This window comes from Onychomys torridus, chromosome 1 (assembly GCF_903995425.1).
Source record: "Onychomys torridus chromosome 1, mOncTor1.1, whole genome shotgun sequence".
Classification (NCBI taxonomy): Eukaryota; Metazoa; Chordata; class Mammalia; order Rodentia; family Cricetidae; genus Onychomys; species Onychomys torridus.
Window position 1 is genome coordinate 25888927 of NC_050443.1, and position 21033 is coordinate 25909959.

The window sequence follows — 21033 nt, forward strand, 5'->3', positions numbered from 1 at the left end:
TTTCTCCCTCTCTCTGGCAGGGAGGGCACCATCACTCCCCAACAACCCCAGGTGTCCATGGCCAGACAGAACAGACATCAATCTCCAACTCTCAAATTCAAACTTTGAACTTGTGAAAACTGACTCCCAGCCCCATCCATGGCACCCAGGCTATCATGGGAAATCATGTGGTAGGTGGAGCTGAGGCAGAGCCTAGCAGGAGAGAGATGGGGGAGGAGCACAGGAAAGGAAGGGCATTCCACTGGTGTGGGCAGGGCTGTTATCCCTGAGGTCACTGTCCGCTTGCATTATCCAGGGCTTAGCTATGAAGAGCCTAAACTGTGGTTTCAGAGACAGAGTCTCACTATGTAGCTCAAGCTGACCTCAAACCTACAGTCAGTCTCCTTACCTCCATCTCCCCAGTGCACCACCACGTAGGACACTGAGTGGATTTAATTGGTACACTTTGTGACACTAATTGAAGCCAGAGGCTGAACAATTGAACCTAACTAGGAAGGTGGAGTGATGGCCTGTAGTGTGACAAGAAGCAGCTAAGAAGAAGGGTTCCAGGGGAGTGAAATCCATCATGGCTAGGAGGAAGGCCAGGTGGCTGCAGCAGTGTGCAGCTCTTCACTCTGTGACCACAGTCAGGAAGCAGAGAGTGGATGCCAAGTGAGGCCAGACTATAGAGCATCAAAGCCTGCCTCCAGTTACCCCACAGCCTTCTGAAGCAGTGTCACCAGCTTGGGAACTAAGGGTCCACATTCATGAATCTATGAGGAACATTTCACACTCAAACATAACAATGTGCAAAGGAATGTGAGCATGGTGCTCTTGGGGAAGTTCCCTGGTAACAACCACAGTGTCCTGGTTAGATTTTATTGTCACTTGGAACAATTTGCAGTGACCTGGTGTAGTGGTTCAAAAGAAAATGGGCCCCATAGGTCCATAGGGAGTATCACTGTTAGGAGATATGGTTTGAAGGAAGTGTGGCTTTGTTGGAGGAAGTGTGTCACTAGGGGTGGGCTTTGAGGTTTCAGATGCTTGTGCCAGGCCCAGTGTCACTAGCTCTTCCTGCTGCCTGTGGATCTGGTTATAGAACTCAGGTCCTTCTACAGTTCTGTGTCTGCCTGCATTCCGAAAGTTTCCTGTCATGATAACAGTGGACAAAACCTCTGAACTGCAAGTCAGCCCCAATAAACGTTTCCTTATAAAAGTTGCCATGGTCATGGTGTCTCCTCACAGCAATAAAACCCTAACTAAGACACCCGAGAAGAGGGAACTTCAATTGAAGAATTGCCCAGATCAGATTGACCTAGGAGACACATTTGTGAGAGGTTGTCTAGATAGATGATTGGTGTGGGAGGCCAATCCATGACTGTAGAAACCATAGCTAGGCCAGTAGGCCTGGGATCCATAAGAGGGCAGGCTGAGTTTAACCAGGGGATGAGGCAGGAAACAGTATCCTTTCATGGTGTCTGTTCTAGGTTCCTCCTTAAGCTCCTGCCCTGACCTCCCTCAAGGATCAACTGTGACCTGGAAAGTGTAAGACAAAATAAGCCCTTCCCTCTCTGAATTGGTTTAGTTCATAATGTGTATCAGAGCAACAGAAAAGTACCCAGAGCACACTCTGAAGAGGGGGTGAATATCTACAGGTTATTCAGCAGGTCACATGGAGCTGTGCTGAGCAGGTGGATCCACCACCCATGGCTTCATGTCCTTTGATGTTTCCTGTATGTGTGTAATCTACACAACACCAAAATGCAAGAAAGTGGAAATTAGACTGTTTGGGAAGAAGAAAAGGACCAGTGAAAGTAGAGAGGAGAGAGCTAATGTTGGTGCAGGAGGGTTGCCTGTAAGTGGAGAACATTGTGCCCCATATGGAAATGTCATACTGAAACCCATTGTTTTGTACAACTCACACATGCTAATAAAAAGGAAACAGGTAACTCTGATACTCATATGCCTTCCCCAAACCTGGAGCAGATACACACTACCAGGAGAACCAAAATCAAGAAAACACTATACCCTCAGCACAGGAGGGAGTAGCTGGGGTGCTTCTGTGACCCCTGGAATCATGCCAAGGCCAGGTAGAGCAGGGACTAGAACCCAGGGCTCGGATGTCCCCAGCCCTGCCTGCCCTCCCCGTGAACAACATTCTGCAATGCCCACATGACGCATGGCTTCAATACCCAGAATATTTTCTCCCTAATTGGAATAGGCAACAATTATTTCTCAGCAGGCAGGGGTATTAAGATGTGAGGCAGAAATGAGGGTGTTTTATGCATTGAAAGGGAAGCCTCATGTGCGTCCACACACTAAGACTAAACTATAGAGGAAAAAGAACTGCACCTTTTCCCTTTGAAACACTAAACTGAAAACAAAGGATACAGAAAAGTCAAATGAAAGTCCAAATTCTGTTCTCCAGTGGGGGGTGTGCAGAATATTCAGGAAACTTTGAATGTAGATGATCCTGGAACGATTTAATAGGTAAGTGGTCCATGATTTTTTTTAACATACATCCTCATTAAAAAAGAGAGAAGGGGGAGACAGACGGGAGAGAGGAGAAGGAGGCTCAGAAATATCTTCGGAAAGGAATGGATCTGCTTTTACTTAATTTCGCAGGTATTCTCAGCAGGACCTGAATAAATTATGCTGACAATAACATAATATCCACGATAAATCATCAACATGATTTTACTGATATATTGTAGGAAATGTAAATAATAGCCAGGGCCACTAATTGGCTTGCTTCTAGGGAACAAAGCTGTGACCGTGAGTCTGCCAGTCCAGGTCTGCCAGTCCGGGCCTTAGTGCTTCTATGGGATGGCTCTTTCTGCTGATTGGAAGGAAAACAGGCCTTTGTGTGCAAGGTCTTCTGCAGGAGCATGGGTCCGAGGGAAGGAGCCTGGAGTCAGGTGCTTCCAGAGTCCCGAGGGGGCTGCTAAAACTTAGCCCAATTCCACTGATACTGTGTCCCCTACCCCGACCCAAAGAAGTATCAAGATTCAGTGAAGGAAAAGCTCCCCCAGTCTGTTCGGTCCTTAATTCTTCCCAAACATTCTTCTGACTCATTGTGAATTTTATGTTTTGCTTTGATAATGATTTGACTACAACCCATCTGACCAGAAACATCAGCCGCTCCTATGTGCTTCCTATTTTCAAAGTACCTTGTTAGCAGTCATCATATGCTTATGGATATGCATATATGCTTATATATTTTCTTTCATTTTCCCCCAAAACAAACCCCTCTGCTTTCTGACAGGGTCGAGCGTCCTGCTGTATCAGAGTGCCTTGGAAAGAAGTAACCTGGGGTCCCCTGAGCTTACCCATTTATTTACTAAAATGTCTAACCAAGATCAAGGTCCTGGAGAGAACTGCTTCCCATGCCCAGAGTTTTGCATTCTCATAGAAGAGGGGAAATAATGAAGAAAAAAAGTAGAGACAAACAATTTTTGTCACAATACAGAACACTTGGAGAGAGTGACGGGGTCAGAAATGCGAGAGGAGGTGACATTTGAGTTGAGGTCTGAGGGGACAGAAAGAGCTTAACTGCAAAGAGCAAAGCAAAGTATGTTCCAGACAAAAGGATAGTATGTTCAAGGGCCCTGGGGTTAGAGTGATCTGCTAGGGAGAAGCAGAGAGAGAGGAAGACAGGCATCCAGGAAGATGAGGGCTGGAAAGTGGTTTTCAGTGCAGACAAGGCTCCATTGCAGAGGAGAAAAGGGAAGATTTCCATCACATCCTAGGTCCTGGCCTAACTTCAACTCCCATAGCTCATGACCATCCATGAGATTGGCTCTAAGTTCTGAGCCATGCCATCTCTTAGTCCCTTGTCTTGGACCCACTACCTGTTCTCTCTCTCTCTCTCTCTCTCTCTCTCTCTCTCTCTCTCTCTCTCTCTCTCTCTCTCTCTGTCTCCCCACCCCCCCACCCCCCCACCCCTCCACCACCCCCCCCACCCCACCCCCTGCTCTCCCTGCTTCCTATGTGCAAATGACATGTGGTACCTCTGCTGTCCTATGGCCAGCCTGGCCTCATGCTGCTCCTGCTCCCATGCCTTCCTCTCCACCATGAACCCTTTCTTCTCCATGGAATATTTTCTCACAGCGACAAAGAAGAACTAACATGAGTGAATCCTTGTAATTTTATGCCTCAGACCCCATTCTGAAGACAAGTTTAACATTGTTAAATCAGAAGAGTGGCCCAGTTCTCTTGTACATGATACACCAGTGGTTCCCTGTTCAGTAGCCATTCAGTGGTTGCTTCCACCCTGGCAGACCGACCATCCCTGTGCCTGTGGGTAGTGACTCACACTCTCCTTTCCATCCACCACTGGGCACCACACCCTTACCTGCTCTGCCAGACTCTGTTGTGATTTGAATGTGAAAAGTCCCCCACAGGTTCATGTGTTGAACCCTTGACTTCCAGCTGTGTGTGCTACCTTGGAAGGTTCTGAAACTTTGGGAGGTTGGGTCTAAATGGAAGAAGAAGTTCAGTGGGGGGCACTTGGAAGGTTATGGCTGACTCCTGTCTTGCTGTTTACTATTTATCACAAGAAAAACCTCCCTTACACTCTCCTCCACACACTCCTCAATGCTTTACCTAATCATACAAGGCCTAGTAACCATGGGCTAAAAAAGAGATTTTCAACCTGTGGTTTGTGACCCCTTTGGAGGTCACATATCAGATATCCTGCATATTGGATATTTACATTACAATTCATAACAGTAGCAAAATTACAGTTATGAAGTAGCAACAAAAATGATTTTATGGTTGGGGGTCACCACAACATGAAGAACTGTATTAAAGAGTTGCAGCATTAGGAAGGTTGAGAACCACTGGTCTAGAGCCTCTGAAATCGTAAGCAAATCTTAAACCCTCTCCTTAATTACCCTGTACATGTACTTTAGGATGATGATAAGACAGGTAGCCAGTCTTCTGGATCATGTGACCTGGAAGCAGGGCTCTGCTCTTACCTGTCATCATTTATGACCTTGCTTCTTATTGTGCTGTTGTGTTGAACTTACATCTTCCATCTGAAGAATGGGCTACCTCAAGACAGATACCAGCGAGATCCCAAGAACAGGCTCCCAGCAGGAAGGAGTAGAATGTGAGTGAGACAGGAAATACAAGGCCATTGGCCAGAGAGACCTTCTGGCTGCAGGTGGGCTAACTGGGCAAGAGGCCTTCCTCCGAGTTCAAGAAGTGTCCCAGGAAGGGCACAGCCTCTCCAGCCCCTCTTCCTTTGCTGGTAAGGCAGGGTTGACACCCACTCTGCAGCTACACCTCCATGTAACTGAGGGCTCTCAGAACAGGCATCTCCTTGAGCCTGTAGGCTTCTTTAAAACACATTGTTCTGCCGGGGGACTGGATTGGACAGCCATCCATGACGCAGGGCCCAGGTGATACTTCCAGGGCCTGATCCTAGGATGCAGACAGAAAGGCATCCACATGAGAGCCCGGCCAAGCATAGGCTGGAAGGCTGCTTCTAACCACAGCCTGGCCTGATGCCCTTATTCATAGTCAGTGGCAGTGAGCTGCTCTAGGGCCATGACAATGTAACAGGTCCTGACACAGGAAATGGGGTTATTAGTATGTTTCCTGGAGAGCCTCACTAAGTGACTTGTAACTAAGCAACCCTCTTCATGGATGCCCTGAAGGATACAGGGATGCTCCTAACTCTTTCCAATGGGCATTCAACCCTGGTTTCTCCCTAGAGATGGCCAGTCCCCACAGAGAAAGCACCATGCATGCAACTAACAGCTAAATAAGGGTGGCTCTGTATATACAAACCTCAACAGATAGACACTTGTGGACACATGCAGAAGAACTTCAGGTCTTAGCAACTGCACCAGGACCACATATCCAGGGCTTTATCTGCACAGATCACCGAGGCAGGGCTGGGGCAGTGAGCTAATCAGACACAAGGACTCCTCTACAGACATGGGTGAAGCTGACTTGCAGCAGGAAAAGGGTTAAGCCAAAGGCAACATTGCAAGATGTTTGCATTACATGAAGGTAGGAAGGTCCTGGTGGGAGCAGGATGGGGAAGAGGAACTTGTGTAAATGAGAGCAATATTTTTAATGGGATCTCAAAGGCTTTCTTCCCAATGGAAAAGTGCATGTGTGGGGTTAAACATCAGAAGATTATTATTTTATTAGCTGTAATGCTAAAAATATCCCTCAGCAAGGTATGTTGGTGGATACCTATGATCTCAGTACTTGGGAAGCTGAGGCAGGAAAATCATGAGTCCAAAGCTAGTCTATGGAAATAGCGCCCTCCCCACCCCTATGTGTAGGAATCTGTCTGTCTGTCTGTCTCTTCCTCCTTCACTCCCCCACACATAAAAGTATCAACATGAAATGAGTAAATCAAACCATACAGTAGATTGCCAGGTGAAGAACAGAACGCAGGCTCACCTTTCCCTGCCCTTGACTTCCACAAACCACTGATGTTGTGCACATGGCTCAGTAGACAATGAAGAGGGGACTCAAAAAGCTGAAAGAAGAGGGTGGGCAGCCTGGGCATTTCCTAGGTTTGCTTTTCAAAACAGTGTCTTTGTGTGTGAGAGAGAAGGTGTGGTGGATATGCATGTGGGGGTGATATATGCACAACTGTGAGCACATGGAAGTCAGAGAAGGGCATCAAGTGTCCCACCGGATCATGCTTTGTCTTCCTCCTTTACATCCCCAGCCTCCAGCTTGGTTTTTCATCTCTCATGTACTAGCACTAGGACTCAGCCAAACCTGCAATCCAGAACTGCCAATAAACACACACACACACACACACACACACACACACACACACACACACCCCACAAAAGGTCCAAGGAAAAGTCCAACAAAGACCCAGTGGGAAGCGCCAACTCTGCCTCACAGGTGCAGCTCAGGACAGTGGTCTAATCTAAAGAGTGCCATGACAGCATCAAAGTCCAGTTGCCCACTCCTGGTGTACAAAAAAGGTCATTAAAAGCCTCTCAACTGCCCCCATGACAGCAGCAAAGCCCTGGGACATCCCAGCCCTCCACCCTGGGCACTAGTGGACAGTCTAAACTGCAATTAACAGCAGCCACAGAAGAGCCCCGTGCCTCCTTGACTTCTGTTCAGGAGCCCACGGAGACCCGGCCATCAGAATCTGCCTCTCTTCCGCAGTAGACGGCATGGTGCCTCCAGGCACCCCCAAGAAGCTCCTTCTGTTTTCACAGATGAAGCCATCAAAGATTGATTAGGAGCCCTAGCATCACAAGCTTGAGCAGCATTTCAAGAGTGGAAAACTCTGAAATCCACAAAAGTGGGTCAAATACTGTACCTGTCAGCATGGAAGATTGGTAGGAGGACCACAGTCTCCTATCCTAGTCACTCCTAAAAGCCAGAGCAATTTCCACCAAGGATCTGAAAGATCATATTTCCAATGAGCAATGACCAGCTAATGGCAGCACTGAGAAGAATCAGACAGTGAGTATATCTGATAAAGATTTTAAGTTGCCCATCACCAAAAATGTTTCAACAAGCACCTGACATTCTCACTAGATAAGTTAGCAAAAAAAGAAAGAAAGAAAGAAGCAGAAGTTGTCAAATGAACAAAGGACATCATAGAAATGAAAACTACAATAACCAAAATGGAAAGCTCCATCTATGTCAGTGGTGATCTGGGGGTGGCAAAGTGAACTCAGAAGTCAGGTCAAAGGAATCTGCTTCCTCTAAACTAACACATAATAAACAAACACTGAAAATTGTTTACAAAAATTTTTGTTGTTGGTTTTGGAGACAGGGTTTCTCCCAGGCTTTCCTGGAACTCTCTCAGTAGACCAGTCTGGCTTTGAACTCACAGACATCTGCCAGGCTCTGCCTCCCATGTGCCGGGATTAAAGGAATGTGCCACCACTGACTGGAGAGATGGCTTCACTGTTAAAGCTTAGGCTCACAACCAAAACTAAACTTTCAGATTCCTGAAGCTCAGTAACATTCTCTTCATTACATCCAGATGCATGGTGATAACATATAAAGGGTCCTTGGTGGACAATGGTTAATTCACTTTCAACTTGATGGGAACCGAGGTCAGGCAGCTGTTCTTTTTCTTACTTTCAATACGGTACTCGTTACTGCCCTGAGCTGCTCAGGTCTTCATCGTATAGTGAGTTTTCTGTTAGGTGGTTCTGCCCAATGGCAGGCTAATGGGAGTGTTCTGAGTACGCTTAAGTTAAAATACTTTAAACTGTATTGGGGGCTGGAGAGATGGCTCAGTGGTTAAAAGTACTGGCTGCTTTTCAAGAGGACCAGTTTCAATTCCTAGCACACATGCGGTGGCTAACAACCCTCTGTGATTCCAGTTCTAGGGAATCTGATGCCCCCTTCTACCCCCCAAGACTACCAGATATGTTCATGGTGCATAGACATACATGCATAAACATGATAAATAAGATGTATTGTTGACATGTTTTCAACTTAAAGTGAGCATATAACCCATCAGCAGCAGAGAGAAGCATCCACATCAAAACTGGAATCGCCAAAACAACATTGACAACTAGAGAGAAGCCACATGGGCTGTGGTCTAGATTTGAAACGTCCTTAGTCCCCAGCTGCTCCTTTCTGCATTGTGTCCTGGCTGCTTTGAGGTGAGCAACCTGTTCTATCATGTACTCCCACTGTGGTAATCTTCCGATCACAGAGCCCAAAGCAATACAATTCCATGTAGACTGAAATCTACAAAACAGCAAGCCAAATAAACTTTTCCTCTTTATAAGGGGACTGTCTCAGGTATTTTGTTACAGTCATGGAAGTCTATGGGGCTTTCATCAGAAGCTGCAGAGGCCAGAAAACAGTGGTTTGATAGTTTCAAGTGCTCAGAGAAAAGCATTGTCAACCACTAACCCTTTGTATGACATAGAGTATAACAAAAGAGACCGAGAGATTTGTTTTTTCCCTCACTGTTTTTGTTTTATTTATTTTGATTTTGGTTGGTTTGTTTGTTTGTTTGTGTTTGTGTTATTGTGCTGGCAATCAAACCCAGAGCCCAGCACTTGCCAGGCAAGTGGTCTCCTAGTGAGCTTTATCCCCAGATTTAATATTTATTTTAATTTAATTGTATATATGCATGTGCATATGTGTGGGGTTACTTGTCTGTGAGTGCAGGTGTCTGAGGAGACCAGAGCCATTGGCTCCCTTGGAGCAGAAGTTATAGGTGGGTGTGAGCCACTAGACGTGGATTCTGAGAACCAAACTCAGGTCTTCTGCAAGAGCTATACTTGCTCTTAAATGCTGGCCATCTTTCCAGTCTCACCTAAAGACATTTTTGGACATACAGAAAGTAAGATAATTTATATATTATAGAATAGGTAAAATGTTTCTCCAACTAGAAAGAAAGAGGTAACAAAAGGAGAATTCAAAGGAAGTAAAAACAATAGAAAGAGTTAAAAAGAACTAGAAATGTGCATTACTTAATTCCTTCCATTTCTTCATGGTGAAAGTAAAAGTAATAAGTTGTTTAATATGGTAACTAACATACATATTGTGTAGTATCTTTTTTATTAAATAATGAAGTAATTAATTTTCTCACCCTGATCACATTTCCCCCTCCTTGTCTCATCTCCTCCAAGTCCCTCCCCTCAACCTCCCCCATCTACTCATCCTCCTTTCTCTTCAGAAAAAGGCAGGTATCCAATGGATATCAGCCAGCTATGGTATATCAAGTTGTGGTAAGACTAGGCACCTCTTCACTTATTAAGGCTGGATGAGGTTGCCCAGTAGGAAGAAAGGGTCCCCAAAGCAGGTAACAGTCAGATTCAGGCCCTGCTCCCACTGTTAGGAGCCCTACAAGAAGACCAAGCTACACAACTGTAGCATATGTGCAGAGGGCTTAGGTCAGTTTCATGCAAGCTCTCTGGCTGGCAGTTCAGTCTCTGTGAGCCCCTGTGAGTCCAGGTCAGTTGACTCTGTGGGTTTTCTTCTGGTGTCCTTGGCTTCTCTGGCTCCCATAATCCTTCCTCCTCTCTTCCACAGGATTCCCTGAGGACCTCTAATATTTGGCTGTGGGTCTCTGCATCTGTTTCCATCAGTTGCTGGGTGAAGTCTCTCTGATGGCAATTGGACTAGGTACCAATCTATCAGTATAACAGAATATCGTTAGAAATCATTTTATTGAGGGTTTTTTGGCTTGTTTTCATTTTGTTTTGTTTTTTGTCAATCATGTTTGGTTCTATCTTAGATCTCTGGTCTATCCAGCCTCCAGATCCTGGCCCTCCAGGCTGTGTCATGAGTGGGATCCCCTTCATATGTTCTCAAGCTGGACCAGTCATTGGTTGGCAACTCCCATAATTTCTACACCATCTTTACCCCCAGCACATCTTGTAGGCAGGACAAAATGTAGGTCAAAGTTTATGTGGCTGGGCTGAGGTCCCAATTTCCTCCTGGTTACAGGAGATGGCCATTGTAGGCTCCATATCTCCCATTTCTAGGAGTCTTATCTAGGGGTCATCCTCATAGATTCCTGGGAGTTTCCATTGCACTAGATTTCTGGCTCATCCCAGAGATGCCATTCTAGTCATCTTTTCCAGTACTCTCACCCTCCATCCTTACCCCAACCTGATCCCTCCTGTTCCCATGCCCATCCACCTCCATCCAGGCCCCTCCCCCAACCACCTGTGATGTCTATTACATTTCCCCTTCACAGTGAAATTCATGTGCTTCCCAATAGTCCTCCTTGTTATTTAGCTTCTTTGAGTCTGTGGATTGTATGCTTATCATTTATTTTACAACTAATATCCACCTATGAGTGACCACATACCATGTTTGTCTTTCTGGGTTACCTCACTCAGGATGATCTTTTCTAGTTCCACCCATTCGCCAACAAATTTCATGATGTCATTGTTCTTTATCTTTATTCAGCTGATGGACATCTAGGATGTTTCTGGCTATTATGAATAAAGCAGCTATAAATATAGTTGAGCAAGTGTCCTTGTGGTATGGTAGAGTGTTCTTTGGATAGATGCTCAGGAGTTGTATAGCTGGTTCTTGAGGTAGATTGATTCCCAGTTTTCTGAGAAACCACCACACTGACTTGCAAAGTGGCTGTACAAGTTTGCACTCCCATCAGCAATGGAGGATTGTTCCCCTTACTCCACATTTTCTCCAGCATGAGTTATCACTTGTGGTTTTGATCTTAGCCATTCTGACAGGTGTCAGAATCTCAGAGTCATTTGATTTGCATTTCCCTGATGGCTCATGTTGAACATTTCTTTAAGTGCTTCTCAAGCATTTGAGAGTCCTCTGTTTATAATTTTCTGTTTAGAGCTGTACCTCATTTTTGGATTATTTAGTTTGTTGATGTCTAGTTTCTTGAGTTTTTATATATTTTGGAAATCAGCCCTCTGTCAGATATGGGGTTGGTGAGTGTCTTAGTTAGGTGTGAAGAGACACCATGACAATGGCAACTCTTATAAAGGAGGAAAATCTAATTGGGGTGTCTTACATTTTCAGAGATTTAGTTCATTATCATCATGATACAACATGGTAACTTGAAGGCAGACATGGTGCTGAAGAAGGAGCTGAGACTCCTACATCTTAACCTACAGGCCACAGGAAATTAACTAGCACTGGGTGTATCTTGAGCATAGGATAACTCAAAGCCCTCCCCCACAGTGACATATGTCCTCCAACAAGGCCACACCTACTACAACAAAACCACACCTCCTAATAGTACTATTCCCAATGAGCTTATGGGGGAGGGCAAATTACATTCAAACTACCACAGTGAATAATTTTCCCATTCTGTAGGCTGCCAATTTTTTACTATTGACAGTGTCCTTTCCCTTACAGAAGTTTTTCAGTTTTATGAGGCCCCATTTGTTAATTATTGATCTTAGTGCCTTGTTGGTGGTGGTCTGTTCAGGAAGCTGTCTCCTCCGCCAATGTATTCAAGGCTATTCCCCACTTTCTATCAGGTTCAGTATAACTGGATTTATGTTGAGATCTTTGATCCACTTTGGCTTGAGTTTTGTTCAAAGTGATAGATATGGATCTATTTGCAGTCTTCTACATGTTGACATTCAGTTATCCCAGCACTATTTGTTGAAGATGTTTTCTTTTTTCCATTGTATATTTAAGCTTCTTTAACAAAATTAGGTGTCTGTAGGTATGTGGATTTATACCTGCATCTTCAATTCGGTTCCATTGATTTTTATTACTATAGCTCTGTAGTACAGCTTGAAATTAGAGATTATGATACTTCCAGAAGTTCTTTTATTACATAGGATTGTTTCAGCTATCTTGGATTTTTTGGTTTTCCATATGAAGTTGAGTATTGTTCTTTCCAGTTCTGTGAAGAATTGTGTTGGTATTTTGATGGGGATTGCATTGAATCTGTAGATAGATTTTGGCAAGATGACCATTTTTATTATGTTAATCCTACTAACTCATGAGCAGAGAAGGTCTTTCCATCTTCTGATATCTACTTCAATTTCTTCCCTCAAAGAATTGAAGTTTTTCACAAACAAATCTTTCCTTAGCTTGGTTAGAGTTACACCAAGATATTTTATATTTCTTTCTCAACTCATTTATCATTTATATATAGAAGGGATCCTGATTTTTTTTTTTTTTAGTTTACTTTGGGCTAGCCAATTTGTTGAAGGTGTTTATCAGCTAGAGGAGTTCCCTGGTAGAAATTTTGGGGTCACTTAATATATACTATCATATCATCTGCAAACAGTGAAAGTTCTTCCTTTCCAATTTGTATCTCCCTGATCTCCTTTAGTTGTCCTGTTGCTCTAGATAGAACTTTGAGTATTATATTGAATGGACATGGAGAAAGCAGATAGCCTTGTCTCATTCCTGATTTTCGTGGAATTTCTCCATTTAATTTGATGTTGCCTATCAGCTTGCTGTATATTGCCTTTATTATTTTTGGTATGTCTCTTATATCCCTGATCTCTTCAAGACTTTTATCATGAAGGGATGTTGGATTTTGTCAAAGGCCTTTTCAGCATCTAATGAGATGATCATGTGGGTTTTTTTTCTTTCAGTTTGTTTATATGGTGGATTATATTGACAGGTTTTCATATGTCGAACCACCCTTGCATCTCTAAGGTGAAGCCTATTTGACCATGGTGGATAATCTTTTTGATGTGTTTGTGGATTCGGTTTGGCAGTATTTTATGAGTATTTTGCATCAGTGTTCATGAAGGTCTGTAATTCTCTTTCTTTGTTGCATCTTTGTGTAGTTTGGGTATCAGGGTAACTGTGACCTCATAAAATGAATGTGGCAATGTTCCTTTTGTTTCTATTTTGTGGGATAATTTGAGGAGTATTAGCTCTTTGAAAGTCTGGTAGAATTATGTGCTAAAAACCATCTGGCTCTGGGCTATTTTGGTTGAGAGAACTTAAATGACCATTTCTATTTCCTTAGGGGTTATAGGTCTGTTTGAGTTTATCTGATCTTGGTTTAACTTTGATAAGTGGTATCTATCAAGAAAATAGCCCATTTCTTTTTTATTCTTTGAATTTCCATGGTGTCTGTTGTTATACTCCCTTTTCATTTTTTATTTTGTTAATTTGGATGTTCTCTCTCTGTCTTTTAGTTCTATGGATAAGGGTTTGTCTATGTTGTTGATTATCTCAAAGAACTAACTCTGTTTCATTGATTCTTTGTATTGTTCTCTTTGTTTCTTTTTTTTTTATTTCAGCCCTCAGTTTGATTATTTCCTGTTGTCTAGTCCTCTTGAGTAAGTCTGCTTCTTTTTGTTCTAGAGATTTCAGGAGTGCTGTTGCTAGAATGAGATCTCTCTAATTTCTTTATGTAGGCACTAAGTTCTATTAACTTTCCTCTTAGCACCACTTTCATTGTGTTCCATAGGTTTGGGTGTGCTGTGCATTCATTTTCATTGAATTCTAGGAAGTCTTTCATTTCTTTATTTCTTCCTTGACCCAGTGATGATTCAATAGAGAGTTGTTCCATTTCCATGAGTTTGTAGGCTTTCTGTTCTTGTGGAAATCCAGCTTTACTCCATGGTGGTCTGATATGGTACAAGGGGTTATTATATTTTTTTTAATCTGTTGAGATTTGTTTTGTGTCCAAGTACATGGTCAGTTTTGGAGAATGTTTCATGAGGTTCTGAGAAGAAGGTATATTCTTTTGTGTCTGGGTGAAATGTTCTGTAAATATCTGTTAGGTGCATTTGAGTCATAACATCTCTTAGCTCCATTATTTCTGTTTAGTTTCTGTTTGGATGGCCTGTTCATTGATGAGAGTAGGGTATTGAAGTCTCCCACAATTAATGTGTAAGATTTGATGTGTGATTTAAGCTTTAATAGAGTTTCTTTTATAAACTTAGTGCCCTTGCATTTGGAGCATAGATGTTAAAAATCACAATGACTTCTTGGTGGATTTTTCCTTTGATGAGTATAAAATGTCCTTCTCCACCTCTTCTGATTAATTTTGGTTGGCTTACTTCTTAGGTTCATTTGCTTTGAAAATCTATTCCCAACACTCTACTCTGAGGTAGTGTCTGTCTTTGGTGTTGTGGTATGTTTCTTGTATGCAGCAGAAGGACAAATTCTGGGTTTTTTTTGTTGTTGTTTTGTTTTTGTTTTTGTTTTTGTTTGTTTTGTTTTTTATCCATTCTGTTAGCCTGTGTCTTTTTTATAGGCAAATTTAGTCTATTGATACTGAGAGATATAAATGACCAATGATTGTTAATCCGTGTTATTTTGTATAGGGTGGTGTGGTGTGGTATAGTGTGTGTGTGTGTGTGTGTGTGTGTGTGTGTGTGTACGCGCATTTTTCCTTTCTTTGGGTTTTGCTGGTATGACATTATCTATTGCTAGTGTTTTTATGGGTGTAGTTAACCTCTTTGGGTTAGAGTTTTTCCTCTAGCACCTTCTGTCAGGCTAGATGTGGAGGTGGATATTGTTTAAATTTGACTTTGTCATGAAATATCTTGTCTTTTCCATTTTTGGTGGTTGAAAGTTTTGCTGGGTATAGTAGTCTGGGTTGGCATCCATGGTCTCTTAGAGTCTGCAAGACATCTGTCCATGCCCTTCTGGCTTTTAGAGTCTCCATTGAGGAGTCAGGTGTAATTCTAGTAGTTCTGCCTTTGTATGTAACTTGGTCTTTTTCCTTCACAGCTTTTAATATTCTTTCTTTGTTCTGTGTTTAGTGTTTTGATTATTATGTGGCATAGGGACTTTTTTTTCTGGTCCAGTCTATTTGGTGTTTTGTAGGCTTTTAATACCTGTATAGGCATGTTCTTCTTTAGGTTATGAAAATTTTCTTTCTATGATTTTGTTAAATGTATTTTCTGGACCTTTGAGCTGGGATTCTTCTTCTTCTTCTTCTTCTTCTTCTTCTTCTTCTTCTTCTTCTTCTTCTTCTCCTCCTCCTCCTCCTCCTCCTCCTCCTCCTCCTCCTCCTCCTTCTTTGATTCCTATTATTCTTATGTGTGGTCTTTTCATAGTGTCCCAGATTACCTGGATGTTTTGTGTTAGGAGTTTTTTTAGATTTGATATTTTCTTTGACCAATGAATCTTTTTCTTCTATCATATCTTTAATGCCTGAGATCTTCTCTTCCATCTCTTGGATTTTGTTGGTGATGCTTGCATCTGTAGTTCCTGTTCACTTCCCCAGATTTTCTATTTCCAAGATTTCCTCCATTTGTGTTTTTTTTTTTATTGCTTCTATTTGCATTTCCAGGTCTTGAACAGCTTCCTTCATCTGCCTGCCTTCCCTTGGCTTTCTTCACATTCCTTAAGGGATTTATTGATTGCCTCTAACATTTTGCTTGTATTTTCCTTGATTTCTTTAAGGTTTGGTTTTGTTGTTGTTGTTGTTGTTGTTGTTGTTGTTTTAATTTTCCCTTTAGAGACCTCTATCATCTTCATAAAGTCATTTTTGAGGTAATTTTCTTGTGCTTTAGCTGTGCTGGATTGTTCAGGTCTTGCTATTGTAGGATAGCTGGGCTCTGGTGCCGATGTATTGCCCTTTCTGTTATTGATTGTATTCTTACACTGGCATCTGGGTTTAGGATGATTATAGATCTATGGGTTGATTCCTGAGTTTGTCTTTGTTGGATAGGTGTTTTATTCCTTGGTTTCTATTTTCTCTCTGGTCTCCTGGCCTAAGCAGTCGGGGGTTCTGGTGACTTGCAAGTCTTCAGGTCCAGTAGGGTGTCTCTGCTGGGGTTTTTGTGGCCCACAAGACCTCTGGAGTTTTGGGTGCCAATGTTGCCTCTGTGGTTCCAAGTACCTGTGTGGCCTCTGGGGTTCTAGATACCTGCTTAGCCTCTGGGATTCCCAGTAAGGCAAGGCCTCCAGAACAGCACATGTTTTCTACCCAGTTTGTTGGGTGGGATTTGGAGCTCAGGGGAGGGGTTGCAGTTTGGGACTGTTGGGTGGGCTTTAAGGAGTGTTAGTGGTTACTGGTTAGGTAGCTAGAGTTGTGGAACTCAGGGGAAGGGGATGTTGGGGGTGCTTTAAGGAGTGTTAGTGGGCAGTGGGCAATGTCTTTCCTTGGGTTCCTAGATCCGGCCTGGTCTCAGGTAAAGCAGAAATCTTCTGCCAAAGTTATAGGCTGGAATATGGAGCCCAGGGGAGGGGGTGCAGGACGGGGTTGTTGGTGGGCTTTAGGCAATGTTAGCAGAGGCAGGCAGTGTCTTACCTGGGGTCCCTTGGACCAGCCTGACCTCTGGTAAAGCAGCCAGAGTCATAGCATGTGTAATATCTAGAAGTACATTTAAAAGATGGGTGAGGGCAAAGTAAGGGGTCTTGAAGGGAAGTTTGCAACCTAGAAATGTGAGTGTCTATATTTCTTATAGTGTCAAAGCCAGGTGTATGTTTCAAGATTTGTTATTACCATTAAAAAAATACACGAAATGATTGCTTTAGGCTCTCCTTCCTGTGACAAATACCTGGGAGAAACAACTTAAAGGAAGAAGGATTAATTTGGGTTCACAATTTAGAAGGTATGGACCCTTATTTCTGGGTTTCAGACAAAACAGAAGCACTGTGGACAAAGGGGATGGAAGAATATGGATACCCACCACATGGCAACCAGAAGCTGAGAGACAGGAATGGGCCAGCATCTCCTCACTAAAGCATGCCTCCAGAGACCCACATTTTTCAGCCAGGCTGTACCATCTACAGTTTCACCACCTCCAGTCTACTCATCTGATCATGCCCTCATGGACACATCCAAAGGTGAGCTTTACTAACTTCCTGCACATCCAGTTGACTGTCAAGGTGAACCATCACAATGAGATACTGAACACATAAATCAATCAAAATAGAATTTTTAAAATTTCCCATTAAGGTACAGAAAAGCAAGAAAAAGACACACACACACACACACACACACACACACACACAAACACACACACATACACACAAAGAAAGAAAGAAAAACAAAAAGAACCCCAAATGGTACAATAGAAAAAAAAATGAACTAAAATTCTAGAATGATTACATTAAATATAAATGGTCTAATACAAGTCAGCAGGCACAATTAAGTACTACCTACAATAAAATTACTTTAAATACAATGACTAGTTAGGTTGAATATAAAAAACACAAAGACACACAAAAAAGATATCCACTTTAAAAGGCCATTTCTATTTCTTCTGTTGAAAAGTGCCAACTTGTCTATATGCCAACTTATAACTGAATTATTTTTATCATTTATACATGTTGTAATATCATACATGGTCTGGATATATGTATAGTCTCTCATCAGACAAATAACTGCAAGGAACAATTACTATCTACCATCTCATCCCAGTTACAATGGCTATTATCTAAAAGACAAAAAAAATTACAAATTCTGAACTCTCACAAACTGTTGTTGACAGTGTAAATTGTGGATGACAAGAGTGTGGAAATTTAAAATAGAAGAATAAGAAAGTAAAAAAGTAGCTCTTCAAAGAAAATGAAATCATCATAGTAAAGTTTCTCCGCTCTTGTACTGACCAGGATATGGTAACTCCTAGAGTGGGCAGGCCTTTTCATATTATTGATTATCCAATACAGAGCAGTAAGTCCTGAAACCATATGCACATAAACAACAAAAAAGGCTTAAAAGTTTTATTTATACACTTAAGTATAAATATACATTCAAATACATTTTTGTTCATCTTTTGTTTGTTTGTTTGTTTGTTTGTTTTGTCTTTCAAGATGGGGTTTATCTGTGAGTTCCCTGGCTATCCCAGGACTCACTCTGTAGACTAGGCTTTCCTGAAACTCAGAGATCTGTTTACCTCTGCCTCCCAGGTTCTAGAATTAAAGGTGTGCCACCACCACCCAGCAAATATATGGTACATAACTATAACAATAAAATAAAAAGAGGCTATCAATCTACGAGTGGAGGTATGGGAAGGACTGGGGGAAAGAAAGAGAAGGGGGAGAGAACAGTAATTCTGTGTTAATTGAAAATGTATAAAAAAATATAAAAAGAGAGAGAGACTTCCAAACCAAAAGAAGAGAGAGAGAGAGAGAGCGAGAGAGAGAGAGAGAGAGAGAAGAGAAGGAAGGAAGGAAGGAAGGAAGGAAGGAAGGAAGGAAGGAAGGAAGGAAGGAAGGAAGGAAAATCCTCCACAAACATGCTTATAAGTCAATCTGATCTAGACAATTGTTTGCTCTCTTCCCAGGTGACTATAGATTGTGTCAAGTTTAGTTTCACTTCCTATTTAAGATTAGTTTCATTTTTGTTACTGTGAGAAAATACCCCACAAAAATCACCTTCCAGAAGAAAGAGTGCATGCAAATTCACAATTCCAGGCTACTGTCTGTCATAGAAGGGAAGTCACTGTGACAGGAGGTTGAGAGAAATGGTCACATTATATTCACAATCACATGCTTATGCTCAGTTCACTTTGTCCACTCTCACAGAGTTGAGGAGCTCTTGCATAGGTTATAGTGCCACCCATGATGGAGGGTGGGCTTCCCTATCTCAATAAACATAATCAAGAGAATCCCCCACAGATACACCTAGAAGCCAACATGAGACTCCCTTTCCAGGTTACTCTAGATTGTTGATGATTTAAATCAACCACCCCTCTTTCATGTTCTTGTTTGTTGTGGGCCTAAAACTTCACTTGACATGACCCCAATGGTGGTAAAGGTCAACATCATCAGAGACACATCCCATTGATGAAATGTACTCTTGTGTGTGATGAAAATGGCCCTTTACATCTGAGATCTTCCCCAACCAAATTTAAGTGGGTTAAAATCTACCCAGGCCAGTTCAGTTACTATGCAAGTATAAGATAAATTCCAACAGAGAAGCATTCTACAATACTTCATAAGTATATCTGAAAGCTGTCAAGGTCATCAATATGAAAAAAGTCCCCAAAAACCATCCCATCAAGGGGAGTGTAAGGCCAATGATAAAGAGGTGTAACACAGCATCCAACATGGAACACTGATGTGGAGTAACCACATAAAAACCAAGAATAAGTGAGTAAAATATGTACTCCGGTTTATAATTGTGTCAGCATGAATTCAACAGCTACAACAAATGTGGTCCCATAACAACACAAGGTGTTATTGGAAACTGGATATTAGGTTATAAGAACACTCATTCTAGAGTGTCTCATCAATTTTTCTCTACATCTAAAATTGCCCCAAAGAATAAATTCTATCGTTTGAAAATGGTCATTGTTTCTTCTCTGTTTGTGACCCTCCCACAGCTTCCCCTCAGATTTTGTACTGAGGTTTGAATGTGTAATGTCCTCCACGAGCTCAAGTGTTTGAATACTTGGTCCCTGGGTAATAGGGCTGTTTGGGAAGTCTGTGGAACCTCCAGGAGGTGGAGGATTGCTGGAAGAAGTGCATTCCTGGTGGCAGGCTTTGAAGTTTTATAGCCCAGCCCACTTCTTCTCCTTTCTCTGCTTCCTGATTGCAGACACAATGTGATTTGCTACCTCACACCCCTGCTACCATGACTTCTTCAGCATGAGGAAAGACATCCTTTTTTAAACCATAAGCCAAGGTAGTCCCTTCCTTCCTTCCTTAAACTGCTTTTTTCATGTACTTTTGTCACTTAAGCATCAGGAGCTTGGGGACCTCACCTCATTGCCTCTCCTGCTCACTGCTTTCTGGTTTCCTGGTTCTTTCTACTACACTGACACTCACTCGCATTCTCCATCCACAGACTTTTCAGGTGTCAGTTTCTCAGCGCTCCCCCTCCCCCAAAGCCTCTTATGTCTTTGGCTCCCTCTTGAATCCCTTACTCAGTATCTCCTGGAGCACAATATATATGGTGGTTATTGTATGAATTGATACAAAAAATGGATTGGTGAACATAACAGCTCCAATATCAATAATTAAAATTGATTTTGGTGAGTGGACAGAGGCTGTTCTTATTGCTATTGTCCAACAGTCCACTGATTTCTTTGAAGAAACACAGAAGGCTCAGATGTACTGACTGGTATTACATTTTACTTGGTAGATGCTGTTGTAAATGATATTGTAAACCAAATGTCCACATGCACTGAGCACTACTCTCCTGTGTTTACACTCCCATTCTCTCTAGACCTTACTACACCGTCCACACAAGCATTTGCTCACTTCAGTCTAAAGCTAAGCAACCTCCCAAGTACTGCAGGTTATACTGACTGAATGATGCCTCTTGATAAGTTTCCAATATCACTAGACACTTGTCACTTTCTAAACACCACTTGAAATTAAGAGAAATGTGTCAGAGCAACTGAACTATGTGGAAAACAATAAAGTTCCCAGTGATTCCCTGAGTGGACCCAGGACAATTTATACTGAGTATCCAGGTTTCATTTTTTTCCAGATCTGGGATTTATATAAAGCAAAAATTATGGAGCTGGAGAAATAGCTCAGTGATTAAGAACACTTGCTGCTCTGGAAGAGGACCAAGGTTTAGTTTCCAGGACCCATAGTAGATGGCTAACAACTGCCTGTACCTCTAATTCCAGGGGACCAGATGCCCTCTTCAAGTACTGCAGGCACATGCTGCACATACATATACTTTGGAGTGCGCGCACACGCGCGCGCGCGCGCACACACACACACATACACACACACACACACACACACACCTAT